The sequence below is a fragment of the Lates calcarifer genome, linkage group LG11 (genome assembly GCF_001640805.2).
Source record: "Lates calcarifer isolate ASB-BC8 linkage group LG11, TLL_Latcal_v3, whole genome shotgun sequence".
Lineage (NCBI taxonomy): Eukaryota > Metazoa > Chordata > Actinopteri > Centropomidae > Lates > Lates calcarifer.
In genome coordinates this window covers 9922682-9929643 of record NC_066843.1, presented here as the reverse complement: position 1 = coordinate 9929643, position 6962 = coordinate 9922682, and the positions used below count along the sequence as shown (strand labels likewise).

Sequence of the window (6962 nt, the reverse complement as noted above, 5' to 3'; positions counted from 1 at the left end):
TTCCTGGCTGATATTTACCGAATTAATTCCCAGGCGGATGCACGAATAATAACACCCATGAAGAGCGAGAGAGTGGGAAAATAAGGAGGGGAAACCAAGTGTGGCAGGCTAGCAAGCCTGCGGTGGGGGCCATGCCAGTGAAAGGGCAAGCTGTTGTTGGGAAATACTTGTCATTTTCTCATCTACTCCTTGGTTTCCATGACGTCATGCCCCCCCACCACCTGCCTAATAATGTAGCTCACATCATACTATAACATGGGCTGAGTAGTTAAATAGTCACAGTAAGACCTGCATTATTGTAACCTCCTCTGTCTTGCAGTCTCATAGGCTCTTGCTGTCTATCCTGTCACTGGAGTTTGGGCACTCAGAGCCACATAAGGAAACATTTGTTCCCAGTCTAGTTGAATAGAGCCTTGTGTTGGAGGTAGTCAAAGAGATACAAGGGGATAGGACATCCAAACAGTCCAACACAAGAGCTCTGCTCTGAAGCCCCTCTCTGTCTGAGCCGGGCCCAGTAATGAATGTCCTCTAGTCTTAATCACTCTCAGAGCACACACTGGAGATATGACTAACTCCATTGTCCTCCTCTCTATGTTTTGTATGTTGAAAGCAGAAGTCGTAGAGGTCATCGCTCCCAGTAAATATTAGATTTGTTTCAGCTCTACCAGGTGATCGCTGCGCCGCTTGTGTGGGCTCTTTGCGCAGAGTAGTGTATTGAAAACTTTACAGTTGTGTGGCAGCGCTCTAAATGATTTGTTTATGCTGCTTAAAAAATACATTTAAAAAAATCTGAAGCTTCTATTCACTCAGTCCGCCTTGTTACCCCTGGATTCCTCTTTTTCCTCCCATCTGTGTGAGCAGCGTTCAGAAAGGTTTTGTGCTCTCTGGATATGATTATCCTTGTCACACCAATCTGGAAAACATTTGTGTGCACATTAGCGCATACCTACATACGCACTCTTGGCATGAATGGAAGCGTGGTGGAGGAGGATGCACGTAAGGGGGCACTTACATACACACATTGGCATGTCTGCAGATGCACATGCATTATGCAAATACACACAATGATAATTTATTTCATTTGGCTCTGCTCTGAGGCTGACTGATTGCTTACCATAGAAGCAGGAGGTACTGCTGGTTCTATTGTTAACAGTCATCACATAGTTTTAGATAAGAGATAATTACCTCTTAATTACCTCTACAAGCTAATTACTTCTGCTAATACTTTAATTCAGCCTTGATTAATGAATAATGAGCTAAGGGAGAACTTTTGTGCAAGAAGAGGTCAATGCAGTGAACCAGATAAAAATGTGTAACCTTCCTTTTCTTTCTTTTTTTTTTTCTTAAAAGGAAAAAAAGCCTTCACACAGCAGCGGTGGCTTAGGAATGTGAGACAGGAATGCTGTTGAGTTACTATAAAGGGGGTTTGATCACTGAAAACAATGTCTTTGTGTTTTCATCCCCAGCTCTAGTCACGCAATGCTGTGTGCGCAAACCTCCAGCAACTTTTCAACCCCGGCACACAAGAAAGCCATCAAGTACCTGCAATTGACAGAATCGCGTGCAATTCAGGTAGTCCTCGGATCGCACTGGAGCACAGCCAAATGGGGAGTAAAGGAAAAGGTGGAGTGGAACTTCACCTGCTTAAAAGGTAGCACACGCTGTGACTTGTGTTCAGAGACCAGTGACAATGGTGTGGTGGAGGGTAAAGCCATTTTAATTCAGTTTATCCAACATTTTATGCTGACATGCAATCTGATGATCTAAAGTCCCACATAGATGTAACATATAAGCTGATAAAATATAGTTTAATGCATGTAATAGGTTTTCTGAAGATACTAGATTTTGTATTGTTTACATAGTGATGGTCTCTTGTTTAGGTCAGATATTATCACAGATATCACATATCCTCTCAGCTTTATGATCACACAGTGGTTTGATCATAATGACCCTAACAAATGATTTTTTTTCTCATTAGTACACTTTTTTCAAATTATTACTAAATGCAGATATTCTCTTAAAACATGACAAGTCCATAAAGTTTTTTCTTCTGATATACATTTAATGATCGAAAATCTAATTTAACTCCCTTCTGTTCCAAGCCCAGTCTTCGAGTCTGTGCTCCGTTCCTTGGAATCCAGTCCTTGTTTTGAGGTTTAAGGGAAGCTACCATCCAAAGGAATACAAGCAAGCCTGGAGGTGGTTAGGACATGAAAGTGAGGTAAGAAAGACAAGAGATTCATTCATGGGAAGGTGATTCAAGGCACCGACATCGCTGTATCTCTGTGCAGCGACAGATGATCATTATTACTCACTCACACTGCTCACGCAGGGCTCACACGCAACCTGGGATCAAACTGACAGATGATGAGTGATTGAAACAAGATTATAACAGCTCGTATTCACGACATAATAACTTACTTTACTGTTAATACTACTACTACTCCTACTACTACTACTAATAATAATAATACAAGTTAGTAATGTTAGTAGCATTTTTAATGTTAAATCTAAGTTAGCTAAATGAATTATGCAGTACTTTCAGTTGTGCTTTAATGCCGCTGTATTAGGTTATAATATAATTCCATATATTGCTTAGTGTCGTGTTTTTTCTCTTTTTGTCATTTAAAAAAGTTCAAAATCAGACATCATTGTCCTGTTCTAAAATATTTGGCTGCAACAATAACAAACTCCACATCCCGTCGTGCCTTGCGCGTCTACGTCGGCCGAGCGCAGCATGTGCTGCACCGCTCTGCTCAAACTATGGCTTAGTGCTGCTCAGGCTCTTCACGGGAGCGCATCGTGTCAGCGGCAGAGAAACCCCTTGGAGGGACCAGGGACCATCACTGCACTGGACCGCAAAAAGGAACCGGTTACTTTTATTCCTTATTGGAAATAATCACACTGATCGATCGGCTTGATTTGCCACACCACAAATCACTTTACGCAAGGATTCTTTGGACGCGTTAAATGGATTAAACGCTAACATTACAGCACTGACACGCGTGGAGTTATTATTAGAATTATTGTTATTGTCGAAACTTGATCACAATGGCAACAGCTGATGGATTCAACAATTCGGCTGCGGATCCTGCTGTAGGATATAAGGAAATACTGTCTCTTACATGGGATGAACGGTGTCTGTTACTCCCGCTGCCTAAAGTCCTGTTGCTGCTGCTGCTGCTGCTGCTGCTGCTGGACAAGCCGTCTTTCGGACAGGCGAGTCTCTTGGGATATTTCACGCGTGTTCAAGAGTGGCCGGCGTTATAAATGGCCAACAGGAAGATATGCTTCTGGAAATGTGTTGTGGTCGATTTTTGGCACGTGGAAAGGAATATCCTGGAAAATAGATATACATACATATCATATCATACATATCTGGAAGCGATGCTCAGGAGATGTCCAGCAATTTGGATAATGACAGCACGCATCAACTCATCCACCAGCAGGTATGTGAGAAAACTAAATTACCTCCTTTTGCCTCTTGGCAGTGAAAAGTTAAGGGGTAGACTCAGTTTCTCTTAGGAAGTTATGTTGTCATTTTCGTAATTTAGGGGGAGGGTTGCCAAAACGTGCAGCTTAGTCAGTGCAAGTCAGTTTTTTTAAATTGCCGCAATGAAGAATATCATAATTTCACTAGCTATTATTTAACAAATACAATAAAATGTTTACCAGTGGCTGTTTTGACCAAAGGTTCTGTCCTTATCTCCCTACACACCCATTTGGCCTACATCTTCACTACCAAATTACACGTAATAGTCAAACCTCCCCCATGGGATTCCTTAGGAAAACTCTTACCAAGTTAGGGTCTGTGGTCTATGTCTGTGTAATAATCTGTGTTTGTGGTACAGATGGGCGTGTTTGATATGAAAAAGCCCTGTCAAACCTGCCCTGCTCCACATGTTTAGGTTCACCTGTTCACTGCTCCGTTATTCTCTGGGTTCATAATAGGTGCGCACCCCCCCAAAACTGACTTAAACTGATCTAGCAGTGTTTCATACTCATGAATTGAGCTCTGCCACCACCTGACATCCGCAGTCTAATCCCCCCAGTTTTGAATTCATAATCTGTCCATACACCTGCGCAGTGCCAGGTGTCCGCAGCCCAACCACAGAGCCGTGACCCTGTCGTAAGTTGTGAAAGACCAGGTGCAGCTGAATAAGAGAACACTGTGGATACAGTGTCCATAGAAAGCGACGTGTAGCCTAGTCCACCCACCTCTCCTACAGTGACTCCATTCAGGTGAGAGTAAATCCGTTTGCGCTCCACAGGGGAGGCCTGTCATTAGTGAAAGCTGCCATTACCTGACACTGGCATGTGTAAGAGATCAAATCTACACTGGGCAGGAAGATTTGGATTTAGTTTTTGATGCTTCATTTGGTGTGCAACCAACAGGTGAGGGTCATGTGAGAGAAGTGTTTGTACCTGTTCTGCGAGTTTCCATCTGTTAACTGTGACATAATGGCATTGCGTTCATAGTAGGCGTGCGTTCATGCAGGTTGTCAGATGAAGCTTCCACCTTCTCAGAGCGCCTTCCTCTTCCTTCACTCAACCCCATCCACTTCCTTAGCCATGAAGAATTCCATCTTTTGTCAGCGCAAGGGGGACAGAGCCCCACTATATGTCTGTATACAGCACAGAGCACAGACCGAGCACCTCCCCACCCCCACCCCACCCACTCCAACTCAGCAAACCCCTACCCCCCTCCTCACACCCCCTCCATTAAAAATCTTCTCCAAACAAGACCCCCTTTCTCCACTGAAGAGGGACCCTCTGTCTAATGCCAAGTGACTCTCATGGCCAGCATTGACGGTGGGACACTTGCTTCACAAAAGGAGCTGAAGTGTCAAATAAACTCGGTCAGAGCCCCCGACACACAAGAATTCCTTTATCTGGCACCCTGGGAGGCAGACAAAGACAGACTTTGTGTCAGTGAGCAGGCCTTGACTAAACACTGGGGCTTTTTTTCCCTTTAAACTCTTCTCACAACTTCTGCCTCTTCTTCCTCCTCCTCCTTTTGTCATTCGAACGGTGGAGCGGGAGCGTGTCTGTTGACGTGACCCCAGCTCGCCCAGCATCTGTCCTGCACATGGCCAACATCGACGACCCCCCCCCACCTCCCCGTGCTGCGTAAGCACCACACAAACGCAGATGCTGCCCGTGCACGCCCACTTGCGTACACCCCATGACTGTCTGTTAGACATCAAAAGCGGCCGTGACATTTCAGTGGATGTAACTCCTTTTTGATACTCTTTGTTTATGTCTCGGCCCATAGCTGAGAATAGTAAAGCAGGAATTTGCTTTCTCACAGGCCTGGATGTGCTGGCTGTGCTGTCACATGATATGCTTGTGGTGAACCGCAGTAGAGGGCCATATACACACCGGGGTCAGACTCACTTAACAACCCTGCATTTACTCCACTCAACATTTCCGAGGAACTTTCCCCATCGCTCAGAATTTTTTGCGTTCAGATTCAGTTGAATTGTCTGTTTCATGCTTAAGGTAATTTCAGACTTTCAGTTTTGTCAGTTTTTTGTAAGTTGTAGATATTTCTTAGATAATTGAAGTCAGTTTGGATTGCCTTATTAGGTCACCAATACAGGTAACAGACTAAACAGACTCACACTTTCTCCACAGTAGCAGTTATATTCAGTGATTCTATAGAACTCTATAGTCTATGCTGGGCAGGAATATTTGGATTTAGTTTTCAGTGCTTCATTTGAAACCTTGAAGTTAAAAACCTAGTCTGCATGAAAGTGACCCCAGTGCTGAAAAATGACCTCATACACCTCTGAGACAACGTTGGAGCAGGACCACTGACAGTTTTGTGGCCCAGACCTGTAACTGACCGGCTTTAGCGCTAGACGTGTGCATCAGGGCTACCCCCACCCCACCTCAGGCATGCTAACACAGGCCTGCCCAGAGAGGAATAGCCCCCAGCACAGTGGTTAATGTAAACAGATCGAGTTGCTGTGGCTGAGTGTGTTAATGGTGTGTTTATGAGCTTAAGTTGAGTGGTGATTTATCATTTCTAAACTCAGGCCTCACCTCTGGTCCTTGGCCTTGATCAAGCTCTGTATCTTGTGTGTTTGTATGTGACGTTGCGCGCAGGTGACAGCACTGACTGAGCTGCGTGACCTCCCGGTGAACCATGTCTCGATGTCACGATCATTTCCAACCGCCCAAGGGGGGAAATGGAAAGCAATAGGAACATTTATTATGCATTAATTACACCCTGTTTTTGTAGCCCTCAGCATTACCTCACCAGGTCTGCGGGGCACAAAGCTCAAATCGCAGGAAAATATCCTTCCATCACTAGTGTCCGATAACCTTTTAACGAGCTCCATGAGAAATATCAGGCTGTGAAAAAAGCCATTGTGTTTCCTTTCATATAGAGCACCATTTACACTCAGTTTGAGCGTGTGTGTTTAGAATGGGCTCTAAAGTTTGTCTGAACAGGAGAACTGTCATTTATTAGTAGTGCAAGGAACAATGGGGAGCTTGTCTCCGGGGGTGGTGGGGGCCAGAGGGGGGCCAGAGGGGGCCGGTGGAGCCATGGGAGGGTGGCCTGAGATTGGGCAGCAGCCTCTGACCAAGAACAAGCCCCTGTCTGATGGAAAGAACTGCTGACCCTTCCTGAGTAAAATGGCACCTTTGTTTCGAGGTGTATGTGTTTGTGCCTATGTGTGTTTATGTGTGTGTGAGAGAGGGAGAAGGAGAGAGGTTTTGAAAAGCTGTGAGCACTGTGTAAAGTGTTTTTTTTCCTCAGCACTTTGGTGATTTTCCCTCCATTTGTGATTTTCTCTTAGCTTCAAGTTTTGTGATAGATTCTCACAGTATTCAGTTGTTAGGAAAATGTGTGAGAAATGCTGCTGGCAAATCTATTTAATAGGCTAATATATAATTTTAAGAGTGGTCATCTTACCTAGCATCTGCCCAAAACAGGCAATTTTACAGATGAA

At 44.5% G+C, this 6962-nt stretch overlaps 1 long non-coding RNA gene across 1 annotated transcript in view; it reads left to right on the top strand.

Moving 5' to 3' along the window:
* The first annotated feature begins 2235 nt into the window (after nt 1-2235).
* The window catches only part of LOC108886134 (uncharacterized), a 50314-nt gene continuing 45587 nt past the window's right edge, over nt 2236-6962 (top strand). Inside the window, exon 1 of the long non-coding RNA XR_001961381.2 lies at nt 2236-3449. This is a non-coding gene — a long non-coding RNA (uncharacterized LOC108886134). The remainder of the gene's footprint in view (nt 3450-6962) is intronic.